Source organism: Hoplias malabaricus, chromosome 18, assembly GCF_029633855.1.
Source record: "Hoplias malabaricus isolate fHopMal1 chromosome 18, fHopMal1.hap1, whole genome shotgun sequence".
NCBI lineage: Eukaryota > Metazoa > Chordata > Actinopteri > Characiformes > Erythrinidae > Hoplias > Hoplias malabaricus.
The window spans coordinates 20,208,280-20,234,245 of NC_089817.1; the positions used below are offsets into that span (position 1 = coordinate 20,208,280).

The 25,966-nt window shown below is 45.2% G+C and overlaps 1 pseudogene; it reads left to right on the forward strand.

Moving 5' to 3' along the window:
• The first annotated feature begins 20,272 nt into the window (after positions 1-20,272).
• Positions 20,273-24,673, forward strand: LOC136675324 (28S ribosomal RNA; annotated as a pseudogene).
• The last annotated feature ends 1,293 nt before the right edge of the window (positions 24,674-25,966 follow it).

The window sequence follows — 25,966 nt, forward strand, 5'->3', positions numbered from 1 at the left end:
GCTTCTTGACCTAAGCGCAGCCTTCGATACAATAGACCACAATATTCTCATAGAAAGGTTAGAAAACATGGTTGGAATCACAGGGACAGCCCTATTATGGTTCAAATCTTACTTAACGGAACGTTATCAATTCGTAAAAGTAAACAATCTAAATTCAAATTATTCTAAAGTAAGATTTGGAATTCCACAAGGCTCTATTTTAGGACCATTATTATTTACATTATACATGTTACCGCTAGGCACAGTTATAAGAAACCATGACATTAACTTTCACTGTTACGCAGACGACACACAATTGTATATTTCAGCCAAGCCCGATGACAAACACAGATTAAAGAAAATAGAGGACTGTGTAAAAGACGTGAAAGGCTGGATGTTGCGTAACTTCCTCCTTCTAAACAGCAACAAAACAGAGGTCCTGCTTTTGGGTCCAAAAGTGACAAGAAATAAATTATCAGACTTAATTTTAAATCTAGCTAACTTTCCAGTTAAACCTGGTTCAGCAGCAAAAAATCTTGGTGTCATAATTGACCCGGATTTATCATTTGATCAACACATAGGTAGTATCACTAGGACAGCTTTTTTACATCTTCGCAATATTGCTAAGATTAGAAATGCCTTATCCCTCCAGGACGCAGAAACATTAGTACATGCCTTTATTACTTCAAGGCTTGACTACTGTAACACACTACTGTCAGGATGCACCAGCAGCAATTTAAGAAAACTTCAACTAGTTCAAAATGCTGCAGCTAGGGTCCTCACTAAAACTAGAAAATTTGAACCTATCAGCCCAGTTTTATCATCACTTCATTGGCTGCCTGTTAAATTCCGCATTGACTACAAAATTTTGTTATTAACATATAAAGCTCTACATGGGCTTGCTCCTGAATATCTTCAAGATACAATTTCCTATTATGAGCCTCCACGTTCACTCAGATCACAGAATACTGGATTTTTAATTGTTCCCAGAATTCAGAAGGCCTCAGCTGGGGGAAGAGCCTTTTCTTATAAAGCCCCCAGACTCTGGAATGATCTTCCAGAAAATGTTCGGGACTCAGACACAGTCGCAATCTTCAAATCTAGGCTAAAAACACATTTGTTTAGTTTATCTTTTGGTAGCTAATGCTCCCCCATAGATAAAGGCGGCAGATCTGGGGGGTCCATGGACACAGGGAATTATAGTAAACTGAGACGCTGGTGCTGTCGTCCCGCCGCTTCTCGCAATCACTCAGGTTTGTTGACGGTGGAGCGGAGGGATGCCAGTGTTTCAGGATGCTCCCGTGTCTGTGTGTCCTCCTGGTTCTCTCCTTTTAGTTAAAGCTGTCATAGTCAGATCTGCCGGAGTCATTAGCCACACTCTGGAAATTTTCATATTTTCTACTTTACAAACACAAAACAGTTCAAAACTAATTTCATCCCTTTACATCTTTCCGAGTAAACGACTGCCCACCTGTCTGTCTGGACACTGATGGATGACTGTCGAGACCCTCCTCCACGCTTCAGACCAGCTGCCCACGCTCCAGCAACCACCAAGTGCCTTGAAGCTGTCCCTACACTGAAGTTCTCATGGACTACTAACTATCATCACCAGTAGATTGACCAGAGGAGGATGGGTCACCCCTTGTGAGCCTTGGTTCCTCCCAAGGTTTCTTCCTCAGCTGGGGGAGTTTTTCCTTGCCACTGTCGCCCCTGGCTTGCTCACTTGAGGGTTTACATTTGTTTTTACATTTCATGTCAAATCTTTGTCTTACTGGAATTCTGTGAAGCTGCTTTGTGACAACATCAGTTGTGAAAAGCGCTATATAAATAAATTTGATTTGATTTGATTTGATGTCATTGCTACTCCTGTCTCAGCAATGCAGAAACTGCACTATTTAAGGGTAAGAAATCAGCATCCCCTCTTGATTTCAGGACAGAGCTGTAAAAATGGATTACACTCTGCAGCAGTAGTGGGGAATTGTTTAAGTGCACATAGTTCACTATATAGTGAATTGGGCCTTTCTAGGATGGTCCTTTTTTTAATCATTTTATACCTAGTCATTTTACTGACCTGTTGCCATTTAACATTATTAGTTGTGAGATGTTCCACCAGGTGTTTTCTAAGTATTAAACAATTTAAAAAACGTTACTATTTTTTTGTTTCTCCTATCCCATCATTTTAAAAGTGATGCTGGCATCCGATTCATAAATGTATATTAACTCTTCCAAGACCAATAGAACTTCAGTTTCAACAGAATTTGAACAACTTTACATTCTGGTTTCATTTACATTTTGCACAGTGTCCCAGCATTTTTGGAAACACGGTTGTAATATGGTTGTGATGAACCCAACAGCAGAGCACTTTGTTGGACCTATTGACATAACTAACTTGTATATCATTCTGCTTTCTGTTAGAAATTCACAGTGTTATACAGGAGCTCAAAGGTGCAGTGGGGGACATAAAGTCTTTGCTAAGTGATGGACAACAGATGTCTGACAAGCAATTAAATAATTCCAGACCCTGCAATTCTTCAGTCCACGATACTTCTGCTGGCCAAAAATGTAAAGACAGCACAACTGAAGGATGTGGACCGGTAAGGCATAATCGTAATTTTTAGAACTTTTGACTTATTGAGCACTCCATATTGTTGTAACCAAGTACATCACACACTACAATGGCTGTGTGTGTGTTTGTGTGTGGTTTTTTTGGGGATGGCCATTAATGGTTCATTTACAGCATATAAGGTGTTTTCCCCTCATTTTGATTTGTTTAATTTTAATATATGTTTTATTTACCATCAGGAAATGGATTATATCTGCTTGGGGCAAGATGTAAACATCACAAAAACCCTCTATAGCCGGATCAACTGTGGAGACTACAAGAAATTTACAAGTGAGCTGCTTCTTGTGACCTTTGGTAGAGAAATCCTGGCCACACATTCTCTAAATGGCCGTAAGGCAACCAATTCTATGAGTGAGACCACCAAGGAGGCCCTGCCAGCCAACAAATTGTCAATTCTAATAGGTAACTTCTAATTCATGCAAATTAACATAGCAATTTCATAGCTAATATGTATATAATAAGTAATATGTATATAACCATCTGTTTGTTTATGTGCCTTTTGCATGAAAGTCTTTCTGTTGGGTAGTTTGGGGGGGGGGGTGGATTTTTATCCTCCTGTTACAAACTGACTCATTAGGTAAAAATATTGCCAATAATAATAATCAAAAAGGTCAAAATAATGCCTTTTTTTGCTTAGTATTCTTTCTATCAGAGGGATAAACAAAATGCATTTGAAATTCATGTGATATTTTATAATCCCTGTTTAATTATGTTGAGCAAGTTAGTTTAAGAAGTGCATTTATTGTCATTTTTAATGTAACCTCTTAACTAATGTGCAGTACATTTAAAGAATGGCTTTCACATGGTTTACAGTTTACCACTGCTATTTCGTGAACAGGAGTTTGGCAACTCCGCATATATTGGTGGAAGCATTTGGTAGCATGGGAGTCAGGCTGGGGTGGAGGAGTGGAGAGGAATAATCAATGGAACTGGACATAATTAATAATTCAAAATAAGTTTGAGTTTATAATTCAAAGTAAAATGTAAGATGACTTTTTTGTTTGATGCAGACCACATCCAGCAGAAGTTTAATGTTTCAGCATCCCAGATCAAGGCAGTCATCCGTACAAAGCTGAACAATGAAGACAAACTTTGGAAAAAAAGACAGTGCGTTGTACAAATTCCATCCTCTTAGATGGACTTATTTTTTTCAATTCATGATCACATAATTTAACATTATCTTATATATAAAATGTGATATACAAAATATCACATAACTTGTAAACGAACTGTGACAATAAATTTCATTGGTTGTAACATTGTCTTTTGTGTGTTTAATTGTCTTTACCATGTATTAAATATTTTCATGCAGCTCATAAATATAGTGTCAGTTTTTTGTGAATACTGCAGTTATTGTATCTCATTTACATTACTGCAAATAATCAAATAAAAATTAACTTTATTTGTATTGCAGTTGTACTGCATTATTGTATTTGAACTGCATAAAGCCTGCAACAATCGTAGTATTATATAAACCTGCAGTTTTTTTGTGTCCAAAAAACTGCATTTTACTGCAATTTAAAGTTTTTGTGTTTTTCCTTGATGAATTACGCAGTATTTTCACAGAAACCTGCAGTAATTTTTTGTAAGGGTTCTATTCAATATCCATTCTGTGTTTCTGTTTGTGTCCTTTTCGTCCACATGGGGCTTCCATTATTCTCTCCTGTGACCTCTTTCTATTAATGCACCTCAAATTAGACTAGTTCTCTAGAATTCATTAGCACCTTCATTTCTTTACACAGACTCAGATTATTTGGTGTCTGCAAATATGTTGATTTTTTTACAGAGCGGCCATTGAATCAATTCAGATACACCACTACTTTTTGGTTTGGCAATCGAATAGTTAAATCTAAGACTCAAATAATCAGCCTGTTGAAGACAGCAGGAAAAATTACGGGCACTACCACACTCTTAAGCCCACAGGAACTGTTGGAGCAGGCTACATGCAGGCAGGCTATGAACATTGCATCAGACACTACACATGGGCTGTATCCTGAGTATCAGCTCATGAATTCGGGCAGGAGATGCAGGGTTCCTTTGTGTAGGCACAATAGGCACAACCACTCTTATACCACTGTCAGTTAAGATGTATATGTGTACATGTACAAAAAGGTAATGCACTATAAATTTTAAATGTACAGTAGTGATATGGTCCTGGTTACATGTTGTGGTCATGGTCTGTTTAGTGCAACATGCCCTCTCTCCAAGAAAACAAATTCTCCCTTTGGAGACAAATAAAGAGACTTTGACTTTGAAATTATTTATTTTCTTCTGTCTCCTGTTCCCTGTATCTGTCTCCATTTCTTCATTTTCTCCTTTATTCCTACATTAATGTAACTTGCTTCTTTCAACTCCTATTCCCCATTTCTACTTTTTTTTAATTTTCATTATTTTTTTCCTCCTCTAGATACCTTTGCTATATTATTTAGATTTAATTCCTTTTCTTTATCCTTCTGATTTTATTTATTTTCCCCTCTCCTTTTTATCCTTCTGATTTCACTGATATGAGAATGTTAGCATATAGTTTATACACGTATAATTAATTGAATTTGGGACAGAACTATAAGAATGCTAAATGTTGAAAATATAGATTTTTGCAAAATAATTATACAACATAGCAATACAAAGATCTTGCATTTTGTATGGTATTAGTACAGTTATTTTTGTGAATTGGTGAAATAAATATAGAGTAACAGTAATACAATAAGAATGTAGTGTGCATATATTATACTGTATAATTCTTCCACAGTATCTAAAATTTATAAAACATTAGTCTGGAACATGATTTTTGCCAGTAATATTAATTTGCTAGCTGGCTAGCATACTGATATCTGTCTGACATTAAAATAAACAGAATATTAAAGTGTCTAGCTATAGATCTATTACTATAAATACTGCTAGTGTTAAAAATGCACATACCTGAAACAGCGCTTGTTCTCCAGCTGATCTTGGTGACTTCTTTTTCACTCTTGTTTAAATATTTTGTCATGTCCATGATGTTCATGTTAACGGTTCACATTACTTTATACACAGTCATGTGCACTACATCTATTTGGTTTGACTGTAGAGAATGTACTGCAAATGTTGACTGTAACTGCTGAAACTTACATGAGAGTAAAACCTACAGGAAATATACTTTGTGCATTAATGTTTAATGATAAAACAATGATTATTGTTTGCCCAATAACTCCTGCCAGTCAGTCTGACACTGTGTATTTTTGACTGAATATATATGTAGAAATGTTTAATAAAGCAAACTGGCCTGCGTTTTCACCCGTATTGATGGCAACCAAGGATAAGTCAATAACAGAAAACATTGTAGGTTTGCTTGATTCCAGCTTTGCTGTGGCTGAATTCAGCACCAGCGGCTGAACAATAAATGAATGAATAGAGTCAGAAAAGTGTCATGTTTATTCAATGTTCATATTATAGTGATATATGTGTCAAAATGATGATGAGTTTTATTTGTTTGTTCTGTCTTGTTAAGTCTGGAAACCATTGTTGTGTTGCGTATTGTTGTGTATGACTTTGGAGCTCTCCAAAAACATTGTAAGGGAAATGATCGTGTAGCCATGTCAGGTTGGGATTAACTCAGAAAATGTAACGACAAGTGTCAAAACTGAAGGGGTACATCTGTGCCCATGGAATGCCTGACTTACATTTGTATACCACTTATGTGGAGGTTTATAATGGGACATAATATCATACAACTTCTGTTGAGCATCAAGTCTTGTATCAAGGAAAAATGCGCCCACCCTTAGTAACCTAATATATCTAATATATAAAAAATGTGTTAAAGGACATTGTAACATAACAGACACACCTCTGTAATAAATATTTTGAGTGTTGCATGAACTTTAGAATTTATTTCTAAATACAAAATACAATAAAGTTGAATCATTAAGACTTTGTAAGTTTTTCTTTGTACTTATGTCAGTCCAATGAATTTTAAAGAGAATGAACAAATAATAGACCATTGTTTTTACTGCATTTCACAAAAATTCAAGGACAAACTCTCCTTGAAATGTGTGTAGAAAGTAGGCATATATCAAGCATACAACCAATATAGTAAAATGAAAGTTAAAACTGAAGGAAACTTTCAATTCAGGGTCACGGTGGGTCCAGAGCCTACCTGGAATTATTGGGCGCAAGGCGGGGAATACACCCTGGAGGGGGCGCCAGTCCTTCACAGGGCAACACAGACACACACACATTCACTCACACCTAGGGACACTTTGGAGTCATTAATTCACTTACCAACGTGTGTTTTTGGACCGTAGGAGGAAACCGGAGCACCCGGAGGAAACCCACGTGGACACAGGGAGTACACACCAACTCCTCACAGACAGACAGTCACCCGGAGTGGGAATCGAACCCACAACCTCCAGGTCCCTGGAGCTGTGTGACTGCGCCATCGTGCCGCCCCTGAAGGAAACTTAAAAAATTAAAATAACTTATGTATTAATTAAAATTAAAACATAGATTTTTGCCAGGCTGCCTACCTGGCCGGCCTATAAGAGGCATTTTTGCTAATTTTTTTGCGAGTTCAGCCATATTTCACAGAGACAACTTTAGGTGGCGCTACTACATTGTCAGTTAGTTCAGCCATGTTTCACATTGCAATTTTTGAAAAAAATTTTGACCTGTTCGGAACGTTAACACTGAAACTGATTCATGAACCAGATAAATTCTTTCCCAGCTGGAACCAAAGAACAGAAGGTTCTTCAGCATTAACTGTGGCTGAATAATAGGAAACATTTAAATTTAAAAACGATTAATCGTTCAGCCACACTATGGCATAGGTTCAGCATTATAGCATAAATTTGACTTAATACTCAGAAGACAGCGACCTTTGTTGGTTTGGAGGGGCAAAGGGAAGAAACTGTTATTTAAGCTTTTGAAGACGACTGGACTGGAACGACAGCTTTAAAATGAATGAACTCTGAATGAGAAAACGGAAGGTGGCAGAAGCGAACCGCTGTAAAAACACAGAGGACGACGATGAAGATTCGCGCAAGCAGCTCTCACAGGCCTCAAGGAGCAGCTTCATCCCGTTAGTATTTCAATTTAAACTTATTTAGGGGTCCAAGCACTGCAAGTTTTTTTTTTTTTTTTTTTCTTCTTCTTTTTCTCCGATGAAACGCGATGGGCAGCCCAAACCGTAGGTCCTACAGACCCTATATCTCCTACCCCGTGTGGCGTAGAGACGAAATTCTTTTTTTCCCAGATTCCTCAGGTCAGACCCTACAAAAAAGCCTCAAGAACCCATAAGCTCCACCTACTTAGATTTTTAGCTAATTTGCATAATATGCAAAATCGCACACATTTTTGAGTGCGAACTAGTCTCTGGAAATGTACCCAATATGGACATATGTGGTATCAGCAGAATCCTAAGAACCTGAACTTTAATAATTATTCAAAAAAAGTTGGAATTTCATCACTGCTTGGCTTACAGACTCCGCCCAAATACAGGGGTAGAGCTCGCGTTCCAAAAATCAGACAAATACAGCTATAACTCGCAAACGCTTTCTCCAAATGTTGAAATTCTTCACATGCTTGATCCCTATAAGGGCCGGAAGACATGAGTACTTGGTTGTGCAACTGTAAGCTTAGGGGGCGCTATAAAAACAAAAAATTTGTTACACTTCACAGGATTGTCCCATTGATATGCCGCTTGGTATGCATGTAGTGTGTGATGAGCTGACTCCGATTATATGATGATGATGCCATATTCGAAAAAACATGTCCGCCATCGGCCAATCAAATTTCAGCAGCTGTTTCATGACCTTTACAAGGTTCAATCATTAATCATTAATCATTACAAAGTTGAATCATTAAGACTTTGTAAGTTTTTCTTTGTACTTATGTCAGTCCAATGAATTTTAAAGAGAATGAACAAATAATAGACCATTGTTTTTACTGCATTTCACAAAAATTCAAGGACAAACTCTCCTTGAAATGTGTGTAGAAAGTAGGCATATATCAAGCATACAACCAATATAGTAAAATGAAAGTTAAAACTGAAGGAAACTTTCAATTCAGGGTCACGGTGGGTCCAGAGCCTACCTGGAATTATTGGGCGCAAGGCGGGGAATACACCCTGGAGGGGGCGCCAGTCCTTCACAGGGCAACACAGACACACACACATTCACTCACACCTAGGGACACTTTGGAGTCATTAATTCACATTAATTCAAGTTTCATAACGATAGCCACTAGGGGGCGCAATTCAATTTTTCAACATGCAAATATGGAATATCTTAACTAAATATAAACATATTGACAAGCAGTTTGCTTTATTTCATACTCTGCAAATTGCCTTACAACTTTGCTATTACAACTATTGTCAAAAAATGCATACTTTATCCACAATAGTCAGGTATGTGAAAATGGAGCTTTTCGCACTCCTCCCTGGAAATTTGTCTTATCAATAAACAACTGGTATTTTTGAAGTCTGTATAGACTGTAGGTAAATAATTATCAAAAAAATCTAGAACTTTTGACACGCTGTTGTGGCAGTTATTTAACAAATATGCATGGGTGGGGCTCGATGCACTCTTTGAGCTATAACTACAATAAACTTCACCCAAATCAAACACAACTTGGTACACATATGTACATCATTACTCTGAAGTAGTGTGCCAAATGTGACCACATTGCACAGAAAGGGGGCGCTACAATTAGACAGCAACTGGTTGCACAGGTTATTAATTGATTACACCGCCACCTAGAGATGCAGTACCAGCAAGATGAGATAGATATATTCTGAACATCATGGGAAAGGACCTTGTGCATTTTCATAACATATGCCTAAAGCATTTTTGAGTTACAGCTGTTTTTTATGTGATGTTTCAACGGCAAGCTGCACATCTCTATTTAAGCAGAAGCTGCAATCACACAGTAATGAAAGTTCCACATTTTTTTGATAATTACTAAAGTTCAGGTTCTTATGATTCTCATGATACCACATATGTCTATATTGGGTTTTGATCCAAGGACTAGTTCTTGATCAAATATATGTCTCCTCCCACTCATCTGCCTGGAGTCTTCTATTTTTTGCTGAATCCCCCCTCAGCCCCTCCCTCTCCTTCTCACACACAGACTGTCACCTCTCCCCCTCCCCTCCCCCCTGCCAGTCAGAGAGGGCCAGAGGACACAGACAATTGAAAGCATATCTAACTATCTATATTTTTCAGCTCCACTGACCAAAGGAGCACTCTGTAGATCTAACATTACAGAGAGGGGTGCACGTCTTGCTCTGCATACTTTCATTGCTCATTTTCACATGTTCTTCAATGGTCAGGACACATACAGAGCAGATATGCAGAAAATGTATGACCTACTGTCTCTGCCTTTTTTATCTACAATGTGGACTAACAGAGAATGTGTGTGTAAACGTGTGGACAGTGAGTGGACACAGGCTTTAAAATTATCCAGCAGCACTGTTCTGTCTGATCTGCTCATAAGAGCACAATACACACTGACATAGCACCACAATGTCAATATCACTACAGTACTGAGAATGCATGAGCAACTGTCTCTGAATTTATGTCTATAAGTTTGATCAATTAAATATATGTATCTCAGTGTGGACAGTGAGTTGACACAGGTGTTAAAATCTCTAGCAGCACTACTGTGTCTTATCCACTCATAAGAGCGCTACACCTGCTGCCATATCACCACAATGTCAGTGTCACTGCAGTGCTGCGAATTATCCACTACCCAAATTATATATGCTTTGTGGAGGTCCTGAATATCTATCTTAAAGTGTGGCTCCTGTATCAGGAAATGCTATATGCTATGCTTTTGCTCTGCAAAGTTTACTTGCTTTCACCCTGGTCTTCAGTGGTCTGGACACCCATACTGCAGGTATGACTCAGGTGTTGGAGTTGTAAATCCCTCAGCATCAGTGCTGGACAGAGAATAGTCCACAACCAGACACATGCAGCAGACAGTGTGTTCTGTCCACTGATGGCTGACTTCAGTACAAGCAACTCCACATCATATCTGCTGTTTTTGGGTCCTGAACATTAGGGTGAGAAACCAGGGTGCAACTCAAGAGTGACTTCTGTGCTCTATGCTGTCTCTGTCATCCGCTACTCCTCAATCTCATGCTACACCTCCAAAGAGATGCCAGTACAGCATGGAACACCTTACAAACACTACACACACTGCCCCAAAAGCCCCTACTATCTCAGGACAGCTCATATGCTAGCACATTGTTCATCTACCAGCGAATACAGCTTGGACCCCGGGAATTGTCGCTTGCGGCTATATTTCTTTTTCTTTTTCTGCCATAAAACGAATCGCACAGCCCAAACTGTAAGGCCTAGAGACTTGAGACTTGGTCAATCGGTAGTAGTCGGTCTCGCTACTCAGACGCAAAATATCAGCCCAATTGGCCTCAAGGGGGCACTACAGCAAAGGAAAACGCTTTCATTAAAAGATTTTCCACCCCGTGTGGCGTAGAGACGAAATCTTTTTTTTCCTTGATTCCTTGGGTCCTGCCGAATCAAAAAGGTACATACAACCACTAAGCTTCGCCTACTTAGATATTTTGCTATTTTGCATAATTTGCCTACTTTTGTGTACTCCTCCGTGGATTTAAAACTTTGAAAAAAACTTTCCGTGGAAAAAAACTTTGAAATTTCGATTCAAGATGGCCGCCATATGCAAATGAACCTTTTCGGCTTATTTTATGTTTTACTTAAAAATCTATAACAAATTCATGCTTTACTCAAATGTGTTTACATTTCATATTCAACTTCCAGAAATGAATTCTGAGGTAGCTTGTCAAAGGAGAAGCCAATATTCATATAGGGGGCGCTGTAAATGCTTCAAGTTTATATCTCAGCATCCGTAAGGTGGATCGGACCGCCGCTTGGCATGCTGCTTCTATGGGCAAGGCTGTAGAGGGAAAATTAAGGACAACTCGATTCGAGCAAAATTGTGATTGTCATCGACCAATCAGATGTCATCAGCTGTTTGACAACTTTAACAAGGTCCAATCATCATGGGATTTGACTGGCATGTCCCTGGTAGGCCTCCCTAAGAGCAGAAAAATTGTCATAACGATAGCCACTAGGGGACGCTATATCAAGAAAATATTATATATCTCTGTGAAAATTAAGCATATTGACACGCAGTTTGCTTCATTTTATACTCTGCAGAGGGCCTAACAACTTTGTAATTGCAAGTGTTGTCAAAAAATGCTTTGCTTTTTCTCAGTTTCCAAATGTTCAAAATTGAACCTTTTCGAACTAGTCCGTGGAATTTTGCGATATTCCCAAACAGTTGACCTTGTTGGAATCTGCAGAGTCTGAAGGTAAATAATTATCAAAAAAAGTTCAACATTTGGACAAACTTTTGTTGTAATAAAACAATTAATTGAATTGTGTGGAGCTTTAAATATTCTTTTAGCTATAACTCAAACAAATTAAGTCCAATCAAGACCAAACGTGACAGACGTATGTATGGTCTTGTCCTGAAGATGTATGTACAACATAATCAAAATTTACCAAAAGGGGGCGCTACAATTGGACAAAAACTGATTAGTTTGGCTTTTTTATGTTATAGCGCCATCTAGGATTGCAGTGGCACACCATTTTAATTATGACATCTGCTCTTCAGTCTGATCAAGTATGTGACGTTTTAAAATTTTTGGGGAAAGCATTTTTGAGTTATAGGTGTATATTAGTGTACAAATATATAGCTTATATTTGACTTGAGGAATATATGCTAGATCTCTGTTATTGGGAGTGGCCTGTAAGCTATATAGTAATAAAAGTGCAACACTTTTTTGATAAGTATTAAAGTTCAGACCCTTAGGATTCAGCTGATACCATACATGTCCATGTTAGGTAAATATCCACATAGGAGTACATGCTTAAATCTTTCTGTATGTGCTTTCATGGCTGATCTAAAAATATGGGAAAGTAGTCATTTCTCACCAGCAGATGGCAGTCTAAGACTATACATTGTGCTGTTGAACTAAAGTGGCTCTGAGACATTACGCAAAATGCAATGTGGAGCAAAGACCATAAGGCCCAGAAACACCTCCCTTGGCAGCAAGGTCCAGCAGGTGTAAAATGACTCAGCCAAAGAAAATGACATTCTTTGGCCAGATGGTGGCGCTATAGCAAAGGGAAAAGCATTGAGGTCTATATCTCCTACAGCGTAAGGCCTAGAGATGAAATCTTTTTGTCCCTTATTCCTTGGCTTAAGACAAACTATATTGCTGTTGGATCATAAAGCGCACTCAGATTTCGAGCTAATTTGCATAATTTGCAAAACATACTTTTGTCAATAAGTCTGTGAATTTTTGACCAACTCCCTTGAGCTTGGTGCCAAAACGTTCACATGAGTCTGACCCTAGGTATTTATAGAATGAATTGACATTTTGGATCATGATGGCCGCCATATGCAAATGAACCTCTTCAGCTTATCACAGGTTTTACTAGAACATCTCTAACTCCTTCATACTTTGCTCAAATGGGTTCAAATTTCAGATTCTACTTATAGAAATGTTTTTAAAGGTAGCATGTCAGCGATGTAGGCCTATTGCTTCCAAACAGGCCTGTTAAATGAGAACCCCGTTAATTGCCACTTGCGGCTATATTTGTTTATTTGTTTGTTTGTTTTTTAGTTTGTTCTCCTCTTGTGCTTAAATGACTGTGGCTACAATCTTCACATTAGGAGCCTTAAGCTAAAAAGCTTACAGCACGTAGTATTCCCTGGCAGTCTCCATTCCAAGTACTAACTAAGCACACAAGATCGGGATTTCTAAGAGTGCTATGGCCATAAGCAATGACTGTTGGCTGTAGAAGACTATTTGTAATGACTGTTCTAAGAGTAACTCTTGTTTCAGAGCTGCTTGTAAACTAAAAAGCCTCACAACTCAAATTAAAATGATTGGCTTTCCAGTGTTTTTTTATTTGTTTTTTTTAATTATTATTATTTGTTTGTTTATTTTTTATTTATTTGTTTATTTTTTTAGTTTTGTTCTTCTCTTGTGCTTAAATGACTGTGGGTACAATCTCCACAATAGGAGCCTTAAGCTAAAAAGCTTACAGCACCTAGTATTCCCTGGCAGTCTCCATTCCAAATACTAACTAAGCACACAAGATCGGGATTTCTAAGAGTGGTATGGCCATAAGCAATGACTGTTGGCAGTAGAAGACTATTTGTAATGACTGTTCTAAGAGTAACTCTTGTTTCAGAGCTGCTTGTAAACTAAAAAGCCTCACAACTCAAATTAAAATGATTGGCTTTCCAGTGTTTTTTTTTGTTTGTTTGTTTATTTTTATTTATTGTTTATTTGTTTATTTTTTTTTGGTTTTGTTCTTCTCTTGTGCTTAAATGACTGTGGCTACAATCTTCACAATAGGAGCCTTAAGCTAAAAAGCTTACAGCACCTAGTATTCCCTGGCAGTCTCCATTCCAAATACTAACTAAGCACACAAGATCGGGATTTCTAAGAGTGGTATGGCCATAAGCAATGACTGTTGGCTGTAGAAGACTATTTGTAATGACTGTTCTAAGAGTAACTCTTGTTTCAGAGCTGCTTGTAAACTAAAAAGCCTCACAACTCAATTTAAAATGATTGGCTTTCCAGTGTTTTTTCTTTTTGTTTTTTTATTTGTTTGTTTATTTGTATATTTATTGTTTATTTGTTTATTTATGTATTTATTTATTTATTTTTTGTTCTTCTCTTGTGCTTAAATGACTGTGGCTACAATCTTCACAATAGGAGCCTTAAGCTAAAAAGCTTACAGCACCTAGTATTCCCTGGCAGTCTCCATTCCAAATACTAACTAAGCACACAAGATCAGGATTTCTAAGAGTAGTATGGCCATAAGCAATGACTGTTGGCTGTAGAAGACTATTTGTAATGACTGTTCTAAGAGTAACTCTTGTTTCAGAGCTGCTTGTAAACTAAAAAGCCTCACAACTCAAATTAAAATGATTGGCTTTCCAGTGTTTTTTTATTTGTTTTTTTTAATTATTATTATTTGTTTGTTTATTTTTTATTTATTTGTTTATTTTTTTAGTTTTGTTCTTCTCTTGTGCTTAAATGACTGTGGGTACAATCTCCACAATAGGAGCCTTAAGCTAAAAAGCTTACAGCACCTAGTATTCCCTGGCAGTCTCCATTCCAAATACTAACTAAGCACACAAGATCGGGATTTCTAAGAGTGGTATGGCCATAAGCAATGACTGTTGGCAGTAGAAGACTATTTGTAATGACTGTTCTAAGAGTAACTCTTGTTTCAGAGCTGCTTGTAAACTAAAAAGCCTCACAACTCAAATTAAAATGATTGGCTTTCCAGTGTTTTTTTTTGTTTGTTTGTTTATTTTTATTTATTGTTTATTTGTTTATTTTTTTTTGGTTTTGTTCTTCTCTTGTGCTTAAATGACTGTGGCTACAATCTTCACAATAGGAGCCTTAAGCTAAAAAGCTTACAGCACCTAGTATTCCCTGGCAGTCTCCATTCCAAATACTAACTAAGCACACAAGATCGGGATTTCTAAGAGTGGTATGGCCATAAGCAATGACTGTTGGCTGTAGAAGACTATTTGTAATGACTGTTCTAAGAGTAACTCTTGTTTCAGAGCTGCTTGTAAACTAAAAAGCCTCACAACTCAATTTAAAATGATTGGCTTTCCAGTGTTTTTTCTTTTTGTTTTTTTATTTGTTTGTTTATTTGTATATTTATTGTTTATTTGTTTATTTATGTATTTATTTATTTATTTTTTGTTCTTCTCTTGTGCTTAAATGACTGTGGCTACAATCTTCACAATAGGAGCCTTAAGCTAAAAAGCTTACAGCACCTAGTATTCCCTGGCAGTCTCCATTCCAAATACTAACTAAGCACACAAGATCAGGATTTCTAAGAGTAGTATGGCCATAAGCAATGACTGTTGGCTGTAGAAGACTATTTGTAATGACTGTTCTAAGAGTAACTATTGTTTCAGAGCTGCTTGTAAACTAAAAAAGCCTCACAACTCAAATTAAAATGATTGGCTTTCCAGTGTTTTTCTTTTTGTTTTTTTATTTGTTTGTTTATTTTTTATTTATTGTTTATTTGTTTTTGTTTTTTTTTAGTTTTGTTCTTCTCTTGTGCTTAAATGACTGTGGCTACAATCTTCACAATCGGAGCCTTAAACTAAAAAGCTTACAGCACCTAGTGTTCCCTGGCAGTCTCCATTCCAAGAACTAACTAAGCCCACAAGATCAGGATTTCTAAGAGTGCTATGGCCATAAGCAATGACTGTTGGCTGTAGAAGACTATTTGTAATGACTGTTCTAAGAGTAACTCTTGTCACAGAGCTGCTTGTAAACTAAAAAGCCTCACAACTCAAATTAAAATGATTGGCATTCCAGTGTTTTTTGTTTATTTATTTATTTATTTTTTTATTAATTTATGGGGCGTTTCTCTTTCTCGGTCGCGTTCGATGTCACCCGTCCGGGCGTATGGACCAGTAAGATCATTGAGACGAATAGCGTATTACTGACGAAATTAGTCCCGGTTTCCAACCCAGGTGCCGGGCAGAGCGATGCGGAGTGGTCCCCAAGGTCCGTGGGGCCTGTCAGTGGGGTCACTGTCATAAATCCGAATGGTTTCCACTCGGTCCGCCTCGACCGGGTACCTTTAAGGTCGAGTCCCAACCACGGATCTCGTATCACGGTGGTATTGGGATGGCCTGTGGGTCTATAGGCCACTGACCATCTGCCCACTTGTGGGGTGGGTGGAACGGGCCGCCCCGTCGATTGTATAAACCCGGTTAAGCCCGTTTCCACCCCGATGATTCGTTCGATGTATGCCTGGGAAGTTAAAACATTCCTGGGCATGGGGGGTCGAGCGTATGAGGGGTTTCCCCCGTCCCGAAAGAGTCGTTTTCCAACCTATGATTCGTTCGATATGCCTGCCCGGGGAGGGTCAACTTCCCTGGGCACCGTGGGGTCGAACGTATGAGGATTTTCCCCCTTTTTAAACCCATAAATTTGCCCGTGCCTTTTTAAACCCATAAATTTGCCCGTGCGCGAGTCGACGGGGCCGCGTAACCCCCAAGGCGTTGGCCGGCGGTTATCCGAAGGTCCGTGGGACCTCCCGACCTTTCCCCTCCTTTGAGCGGGACGTGGGAGCGCACCACCGGGCCCCCGGCTGGAAACGGCCGGAGGCAAAGAGCGCATTAGAGGTGACACGAAGTTCGCAGGGTCGGCCTACGGATCGACCCTTCGTCTTCTCAAACGCAGACTTCCGTAGGCTCCGGGGGCGAACCGTAAACCTATGCCGACCTCCTCGCGCTTTGAGGGGGCCAGGATTCTCTTCCATTCTCTTCCCTTAACGGCCGTCCTTTACGACCGTTTGAGCTCGGTATACGCGGAGCACCAGGGGCAGGCTTCTAAGCCGAAATACCGTGCTTAGAACGATCCTCCCCGCCTTGTGCTCCCAGCCTCCATGGCTCGTGGATGCCCGTAAGAGGCGTCCGCTTGTCCAGAATTGTTCCGAGGGGGACTTAGTCGGTAGGTCGATCCAACAGTAGGTCCGTTCAACGTCCGCGTCGGTGGTGCCTTAGAGTCGGGATCCGTTTGAGGGAAGGACCCATCCCCTAGCCTGCACCGTCCGGGCGAGAATCATACGTTTTCCAAGTTGCCGAGCCGATTGCAGACCCCCACAGCGGGGTCGCATTCGATCCTCTTCGCTGGTGTCCCCTGAGATCACTCTCACTGGCGCCATGCGCCCGCTCTCTTTCCCCAGCCAGGGTTTGAGATCCAGGGGGATCGGTCTGGTTGATCCTGCCAGTATCATATGCTTGTCTCAAAGATTAAGCCATGCAAGTCTAAGTACACACGGGGGTTGGTACAGTGAAACTGCGAATGGCTCATTAAATCAGTTATGGTTCCTTTGATCGCTCCACACGTTACTTGGTATAACTGTGGTAATTCCAGAGCTAATACATGCAAACGAAGCGTTGGAAGGGTTCTGGGGGTCGGCGTGAAATATTCTCCCGGCCCCTGTCCCCCGGATACGTGCATTTATCAAAACCAAAAAACCCTCCCGGCTCCGGTCGGGTCGCTTTGGTGACTCTAGATAACCTTTGGCCGATCGTTAAGCCCTCCGGGGCGGCGACGTATCATTCGAGTGTCTGCCCTATCAATTTTCGACGGTAGGCTACGTGCCTACTTTGGTGACCACGGGTAATGGGGAATCTGGGTTCGATTCCGGAGAGGGAGCCTGAGAAACAGCTACCACATCCAAGGAAGGCAGCAGGCGCGCAAATTACCCATTCCCGACACGGGGAGGTAGTGACGAAAAATATCAATGTGGGTCCTATGATCCTGTGGAGCGTAACCGAAATGAACTCAATCTACATCCGTGAGTGAGAACCCATTGGAGGGCAAGTCTGGTGCCAGCAGCCGCGGTAATTCCAGCTCCAATAGCGTATGCTAAAATTGCTGCAGTTAAAAAGCTCGTAGTTGAATATGGGGACGGGTCTCGGATCCCCTGTACAGTCCGGATGGGTGGGAAGCTCCTTCGGGGGTGACCCCCTGTCTCTGGGCGGATGTTGAGACCCGGTCCCTACCCACCGGTGTCCTCTGCTCGCCGGCCGCAGAGAAGCCCTTAGCTGGGTACTTCACTGCGGTGCACGGTGGGTTGGAGGGTCCGGAGCGTTTACTTTGAATAAAGCAGAGTGCTCAAAGCAGGCCGACACGTGCCATGTCTGACTGAGCTAGGAATAATGGAATAGGGCCCTCCGCGGGGCGTCGGGGTCTCTCTTTCGGTATGGCTGGTCATTCCGGAGTGGGGCTCCGGGGCTTCCACGGTCCTATTTCGTGGGTTTTACGGACCGAGGGCAATGATTAAGAGGGACGGCCGGGGGCATTCGTACCACACCGACAGAGGTGAAATTCGTTGACCGGTGTGGGACGGACGAAAGCGAAGGCATTTGCCAAGAATGTTTTCATTAATCAAGAACGAAAGTCGGGGGAGCGAAGACGATCAGGTACCGTCGTAGTTCCGACCGTAAACTATGCCGACCCGCGATCCGGCGGCGTGAGGCTAGCGACCACGACCCGCCGGGCAGCGTGAGGGAAACCACGAGTCTTTGGGCTCTGGGGGGAGTATGGTTGCAAAGCTGAAACTTAAAGGAATTGACGGAAGGGAACCACAAGGAGTGGAACTTGCGGCTTAATTTGACTCAACACGGGGAAACTCACCCGGCCCGGACACGGTAAGGATTGACAGATTGATGGCTCTTTCTTGATTCTGTGGGTGGTGGTGCATGGCCGTTGGTAGTTCGTGGAGCGATTCGTCTGGTTAACTCCGATAACGGACAAGACCCTGTGCCTTAAAAAGTTACACGGCCCTCACTTGGGTCCCTGTGGGGGCAGGCGGCCCGAGGGTTCAGCGGTCGGTGGCCGAACTTCTTAGAGCGATCCGAGGCAAGGCAAAGCCGTATGAGATTCGGGGCCATAACAGGTCTGTGATGCCCTTAGACGCCCGGGGCCGCACGTGAGTTACACTGGCTGGTTCAGCGTGTGCATCCATCCTATGCCGAAAGGCCTGGGCAATCCTATGAACGCCTTCCCCGCTGGGGATAGGGGATTGCAACTTTTCCCCTTGAATGAGGAATTCCAAGTAGTCGCGGGTCACCAGCCCGCGTTGATTAAGTCCCTGCTCTTTGTACACACCGCCCGTCGCTACTACCGATTGGATGGCCTGGTGAGGTCCTCGGACCGTCTCCGAGGTGCCCCTTTACCGGGGGGTTGCCTCGTTGAGGTGGGAAGTTGATCGAACCTGGGCATCTAGAGGGAGTAAAAGTCGTAACAAGGTTTTCATAGGGGAACCTGCGAAAGGATCATTAACGGTGACCTGTCCATGGTGGGTGCCCGCCCTCCATGCCAGTAGCCACTCGGTCTTTAAGCAAGGCCAAATCCCCCGGTGGGTACCTTAAAGGTATGGACCCCAGACACCTCGTACCTTTCGTCGTAGGCTAACATGAGTCTCCCTCCGGGGGGGACGGAGCGGGCCGACCTCGGAACTCGGGGTTATGGGAGGACCGCCTTTGGGTGCATAGGTTGCCGGCCACCACCGCTCGCGGGGGTCTCGAGTGGTAACGGAGCCGCCCGCCGGTTGTTAAACCAAACCATTGACCGTTGAAGGCTTTAATTCTGCATGCGCGAGTCAAAGGGGCTAATGCAACCCCCAGGGCATTGGCCAGTGTTCGCCGGCCTTGTTGAGATCTTCCGTAACCCCCAGGGGACGGGAGCGCACCACGGGCGAAACTCTTTCCCTCTCGGGTTAGAGCGGAGCTTAAGAGCGCATGCAGGGATCGGGAGGTGTATATCGGCACCTCCCTGGGCTTCGCGAAAGATGGACCGTATAAATAGTCTGAGACCCGTGCGCGAGTTGAAGGGGCCTGATGGGCCCCGGATGCGGAACACAGGTGGGATCTCCACCCAGCCTCACCCTCCGTGGGGACTTGGGAGCGCACCACTGGGCCCGCTCATCCCCTCCGGGGGGAGAGCGTGGCTGGAGCGCACACCGGGTACAAACTTTAGACCAAGACCCGTACGCAAGCTAAGGCAAACTTACCCCGATGGCCGTGCACGAGTTGACGGGGCCCAGAGAAACCCCCCGAGGCGTGGACCGGCGCAACGCCGGTCTTAGTGGAATCTTTCAGATTTCCCCCTTGCTGGGGACTTGGAAGCGAACCACCAGGCCTCGCTGGAAACAGCGAGGTTAAGAGCGCACGCTAGCCATCTACACCCCCGGGTGTCTTGGCCTCTCGGTGGCAGTCTCGGTGCGGACGTGGGACCAAGTTTTGCAAGGAAGTGTCTTCCATAGATGGTGAAGGCCCGGTATCGTCCCGCATCCCGCCGGGTAGATCGGGCTTCCCGGAGTCGGGTTGCTTGTGAATGCAGCTCAAAGTGGGTGGTAAACTTCATCTAAGGATAAATACTGGCACGAGACCGATAGCGAACAAAGTACCGTGAGGGAAAGTTGAAAACAGTACTTTGAAGAGAAAGTTCAAGAGAGCTGAAACTGTTGAGAGGTAAACGGTCAGGGGACCGAGAAGACCGCCCCGGGGGATTCAGCCGGGCGGACGGCCCGCGCTCGTGTGGTTCCGTGACTCAGAGGCGAGTTCATCCGGGCGAGAGAGGGGGCGACCCCACTCCCTGCTTGGCCCTGAGCTTCGCCTCCCGACTTCGGGCCTCTCGGGCGTATGAAGGCTCGACCCGTCAGGTGTATTTTCCCCGCGTGGTGGTGAGTCGCGACCGGCTCCGGTTAGGCTTGGAAGGGCCCGAGGGTGAAGGTAGGTGCGTCCGGAGATGGGGCCCACACGGCCCCGGACACGGGCGTTCCGCAACAGCCCCTCGCTCCGACTTCGCCGATAACGCCGGGGCCGCGGAGCAATGTCCTTTCCACGTTCTCCCCTCCTTCGGGATGGGAGAGAACTGGTGCTGCGGTTAGTCGGTCCTAAGGGATAGGCGAACGCCGTTCGGAAATGCTGGGGCGATGGCCTCGACCGAACGATGGGGCCCCCCCCCGATCGTTCGGTCGAAGCGGGCCGGTTGGGCTGTCCTCAGCCCCGGGCTAGGCCCGCTACGGCGATACGGGGGGTGATCCAGGCCCACAGCACCCAAAAGCCTAAGGTCAGCGGCTAAGTTCGGAACCCGACCGACCCGTCTTGAAACACGGACCAAGGAGTCTAACGCGTATGCGAGTCAAAGGGCTTGAACCCCGGAGGCGCAACGAAGGTGAAGGCCGGCGCGCGTCGGCTGAGGTGGGATCTAAGACACCCCGTCCATGGTGGGTTGACAGCGCACCACCGGCCTGCTCTCCACCGAGTGGAGAGTGGAGAGTGGAGCAAGAGCATACGCGGTGGTACCCGAAAGATGGTGATCTATGCCTGGGCAGGGCGAAGCCAGGGGAAACCCTGCCCGTAGCGGTCCTGACATTCAATTCGGTCGTCCGACCTGGGTATAGGGGCGAAAGACTTAACGAACCATCTAGTAGCTGGTTCCCTCCGAAGTTTCCCTCAGGATAGCTGGCACCAAACTCAGTTTTATCCGGTAAAGCAATAATCATAGGCTGCGGGGCCGAAACGGCCTCGTCCTACTCTCAAACTTTAAATGGGTAAGAGGCCCGGCTCGCAGGCTCGGAGCCGGGCATCGAATGATGGTGCCAAGTGGGCCACTTTTGGTAAGCAGAACTGGTGCTGCGGGATGAACCGAACGCGCGGGTTAAGGCGCCCGACGCGACGCTCATCAGACCCCAGGAAAGGTGTCGGTTGATATAGACAGCGGGGCGGTGGCCATGGAAGTCGGAATCCGCTAAGGAGTGTGTAACAACTCACCTGCCGAATCAACTGGCCCTGAAAATGGATGGCGCTGGAGCGTCGGGCCCATACCCGGCCGTCGCAGGTGTCACAATCCCCAATTTGAAACACGGACCGTACGCCGCGACGAGTAGGAGGGCCGCCGCGGTGGCGCTGAAGCCTCTAGCGTGAGCCTGGGTCGAGCCGCCGCGGGTGCAGATCTTGGTGGTAGTAGCAAATATTCAGATGGGATCTTTGAAGGCCGAAGTGGAGAAGGGTTCCACGCCGACAACGCTTGGCCGTGGGTTAGTCGGTCCTAAGGGATAGGCGAACGCCGTTCGGAAATGCTGGGGCGATGGTCTCGTCTGCCTCTCGCTGACCGAAAGGGAATCGGGCCAATATCCCGAGATTGAGTGCCGAGAGGCGCTCTCATGGCGGTAACGCAAACGAACCCGGAGACGTCGGTGGGAACCCCGGGGAGGATTCTCTCTCCTTGCTAAAGAGCTGGAGCGCCCTGGAATGGGATTGTCCCGAGAAAGGGGCTCAACGCTCTGAAAGGCGCCGCATGCATCTGTGAGGCAGCCGGGACGTTCCCCATCGGCCCTTAAAAAGGGGAGGTATAGTGAATTTCCCCCCAGGCCGTACCAATATCTGCATCAGGTCTCCAAGGTGAACAGCCTCTGGCGTGTTGGAACAATGTAGGTAAGGGAAGTCGGCAAAACAGATCCGTAACTTCGGGATAAGGATTGGCTCTAATGGCTGGGCTCGGTCGGGCCCTTTAGCTGAAGCGTAGGCCGAGGGCCTGGAGCGGCCTGGCTCCGGGGAACTGTTCTGGTTCGCCCTTGCCCTGAGGGTCATGCGGGCAAAAGCGCACGGCGCCCGGGTTGACTCCTGCGTCTGTCGGTTAAAGTGCGTGGGTCGCAGCCGCGCGAAGAAGTCGGGGTTCCCTCCCGGCGGTGCTTAGGGGACTCGGTCGGTGATGGTGGGAGGCGGTCGTGGATCGTTTCATCTTCTGCCCTTCCTTCCCGATGTCGGCCGGGCTCCGAGGCCCATCGCCGGGTCCCGGCCACACTCGCGAGCGCGGCCTTCCGTTCTCCCATTCGGACGTGGGGGGTAAGGCTCGGGAGTTGTGTGCGGATGCGTCGCCGGCCGTAGGGGCTTGGGAGGACCGGACCGGAGCGGTGTGACTGGAGCCGGGTGTGACGAGCCGAGGCCTCGTGGATCTATCGGGTGTGAGTCTCGCCTCGGGGGGGGGCGGCAGCTCCGAGGCGGTTCTCTCGACCGGTACCCAACAGCCGAATTAGAACTGCTGCGGACCAGGGGAATCCGACTGTTTAATAAAAACATAGCATTGTGAAGGCTCTTGGACAGTTTTGACACAATGTGATTCCTGCCCAGTGCTCTGAATGTCAAAGTGAAGAAATTCACCCAAGCACGGGTAAACGGCGGGGGTAACTATGACCCTCTTAAGGTAATGAAATGCCTCGTCATCTAATTAGTGACCTGCATGAATGGATTAACGAGATTCCCACTGTCCCTACCTACTATCTAGCGAAACCACAGCCAAGGGAATGGGCTTGGCAGAATCAGCGGGGAAAGAAGACCCTGTTGAGCTTGACTCTAGTCTGTCACTGAGAGGCTACATAGGGGGTGTAGAATAAGTGGGAGGCCCGCCGAAGGCCAGCACCGGTGCGGGCTGTCCGTGAAATACCACTACTCTTACCGTTACCTCTCTAACCCGGTGAAGGTGTCGGTGGGAACCCTTTCCTTGCTGGGGGTTCCTTGTTCCAAGGTGCTAAGCCCTGGGTGGGTCGCTTGGCAGTGAGTTCAGGTACACTCATGTTGCGGGCTTCCCTGCCCGAGGCGAGTCCCTCCGGGGACAGTGACAGGTGGGGAGTTTGACTGGGGCGGTACACCTGTCAAAGCGTAATGCAGGTGTCCTAAGGCGGGCTCAGGGAAGGACAGAAACCTCCCGTAGAGCATAAGGGCAAAAGCCGGCTTGATCCTGATTTTCAGTATGAATACGGACCGTGAAAGCGGGGCCTAACGATCCTTCCGTCTGCTTTTTGGGTTTTAAGCGGGAGGTGTCAGAAAAGTTACCACAGGGATAACTGGCTTGTGGCGGCCAAGCGTTCATAGCGATGTCGCCGTTTGATCCTTCGATGTTGGCTCTTCCTATCATTGCGAAGCAGAATTCGCAAAGCGTTGGATTGTTCACCCACTAACAGGGAACGTGAGCTGGGTTTAGACCATCGTGAGACAGGTTAGTTTTACCCTACTGATGTTGACCGTTGCTCCGATAGTAATCCAGCCCAGTACGAGAGGAACCGCAGGTTCGGATACATGGTACTCGCGCTTGGCTGTGCAGCCACTGGTGCAAGGCTATCATCCGAGGGCTTACGACTGAACGCCTCTAAGTCGGAATCCCGCCTAGAAGGAGCGATACATCCGCGCCCAGCATCGGTGAGCTTGGTCTTGGATAGCCGCGGTGGGAGGCGATTTCTTAAAGGAATGTTGACGGAGCCAAGAAGGGCCTCCCTTGGAGGTCCCATTGTCGAAAAAGGTGCTCCGAGCCCAGAGCGAAAGAGAACCGTAATTCACGCGGTTTAAAGATTCAGGTCTAGCAGTGGGCGGAATGAGACTAAGTTAACGGTGAAGTCAAATAAGGCAGGTCTTCCAGTGGTTAACCCTAGGTTGTTGTTTAGGACTCATAAAAAATTTTGACCCTCTCCGTCCTAGTTTCAAGACCGAAAAGTAGCACCTTCGAGAAGCCCAAATTCGAAGGGAACGGGCGTTTCCAGTGTGGCGCCGTCAGGACATTAGGGTTACTTTTAAAACGATGAAAGTGTGTAAGTGTGTAGAAATGTAACTATGACAAGCTCAAAGCTCTGGTTCGTCTCTGGGCATGAATTTTGTGAGTTTTACGCCTAAACTCACTGGAAGTGACCCAGAAGTCGAGACATCCGTAGGACCCCGGTGATGCGAATTTAAAGCCCGAGGAGTGACTCACCTCTGGGCTAGGGTGGTGGTAAGACCGACCCCCCCCCCCTCTGGAAGTGTTCAAAACCTAAGTCGAGACATCCGTAGACCCCGGTGATGCGAATTTAAAGCCCGAGGAGTGACTCACCTCTGGTCTAGGGTGGTGGTAAGCCCGACCCCCCCCCTCTGGAAGGGTTCAAAACCTAAGTCGAGACATCCGTAGACCCCGGTGATGCGAGTTTAAAGCCCGAGGAGTGACTCACCTCTGGGCTAGGGTGGTGGTAAGCGCGGCCCCCCCTCTGGAAGTGTTCAAAACCTAAGTCGAGACATCCGTAGACCCCGGTGATGTTAATTTCAAGCCCGAGGAGTGATGACCTCTGGGCTAAGGGTGGTGGTATGCCCAGCCCCCGTGTTCAAAACCTAAGTTGAGAGAACCGTTGACCCCGGTGATGTGAATTTCAAGCCCGAGGAGTGATGACCTCTGGGCTAAGGGTGGTGGTATGCCCGGCCCCCCCTCCCTCGGAGGTCCCATGGCCGAAAAAAGTGCTCCGAGCCCGGGGCAATAGAGAACCGTGAAAGCTGCGGTGTTAAATCAGCAGGTATCCCAGTGGGCGGAATGAGACTTAAAGGAATGTTGACGGAGCCAAGAAGGGCCTCCCTTGGAGGTCCCATGGCCGAAAAATGTGCTCCGAGCCTGGGGCAATAGAGAACCGGGGCGGGCTGATTGGTTAAGTCCGAGGAGGGGGGCTTAAGTGTGGGCCGGATAGGTTCGAGTGGTGCGCTAGGTTCCTGGAGGTTGAGCCCCGGAGGTTAGGAGCAGGGCGATGGCGTGAGTGAGGCCGAGTTGGGGGACCAGGGGTCGGGCATGGGTGTGGGCGGAGATGGGGGTCTTATCCCCGGAGGGTAGGACTGGGGCGATGGTTTGAATGAGGCCGATTTAGGGGACCAGGGCTTGGGCGAGGGTATGTGTTGAGGTGGGGGTGTTATCCCCGGAGGTAGAGGCTGGGGGAAGCCTCCCGAGGCAGGGGGAATTATGTGAAATGCAGGCCGACGCAGGGG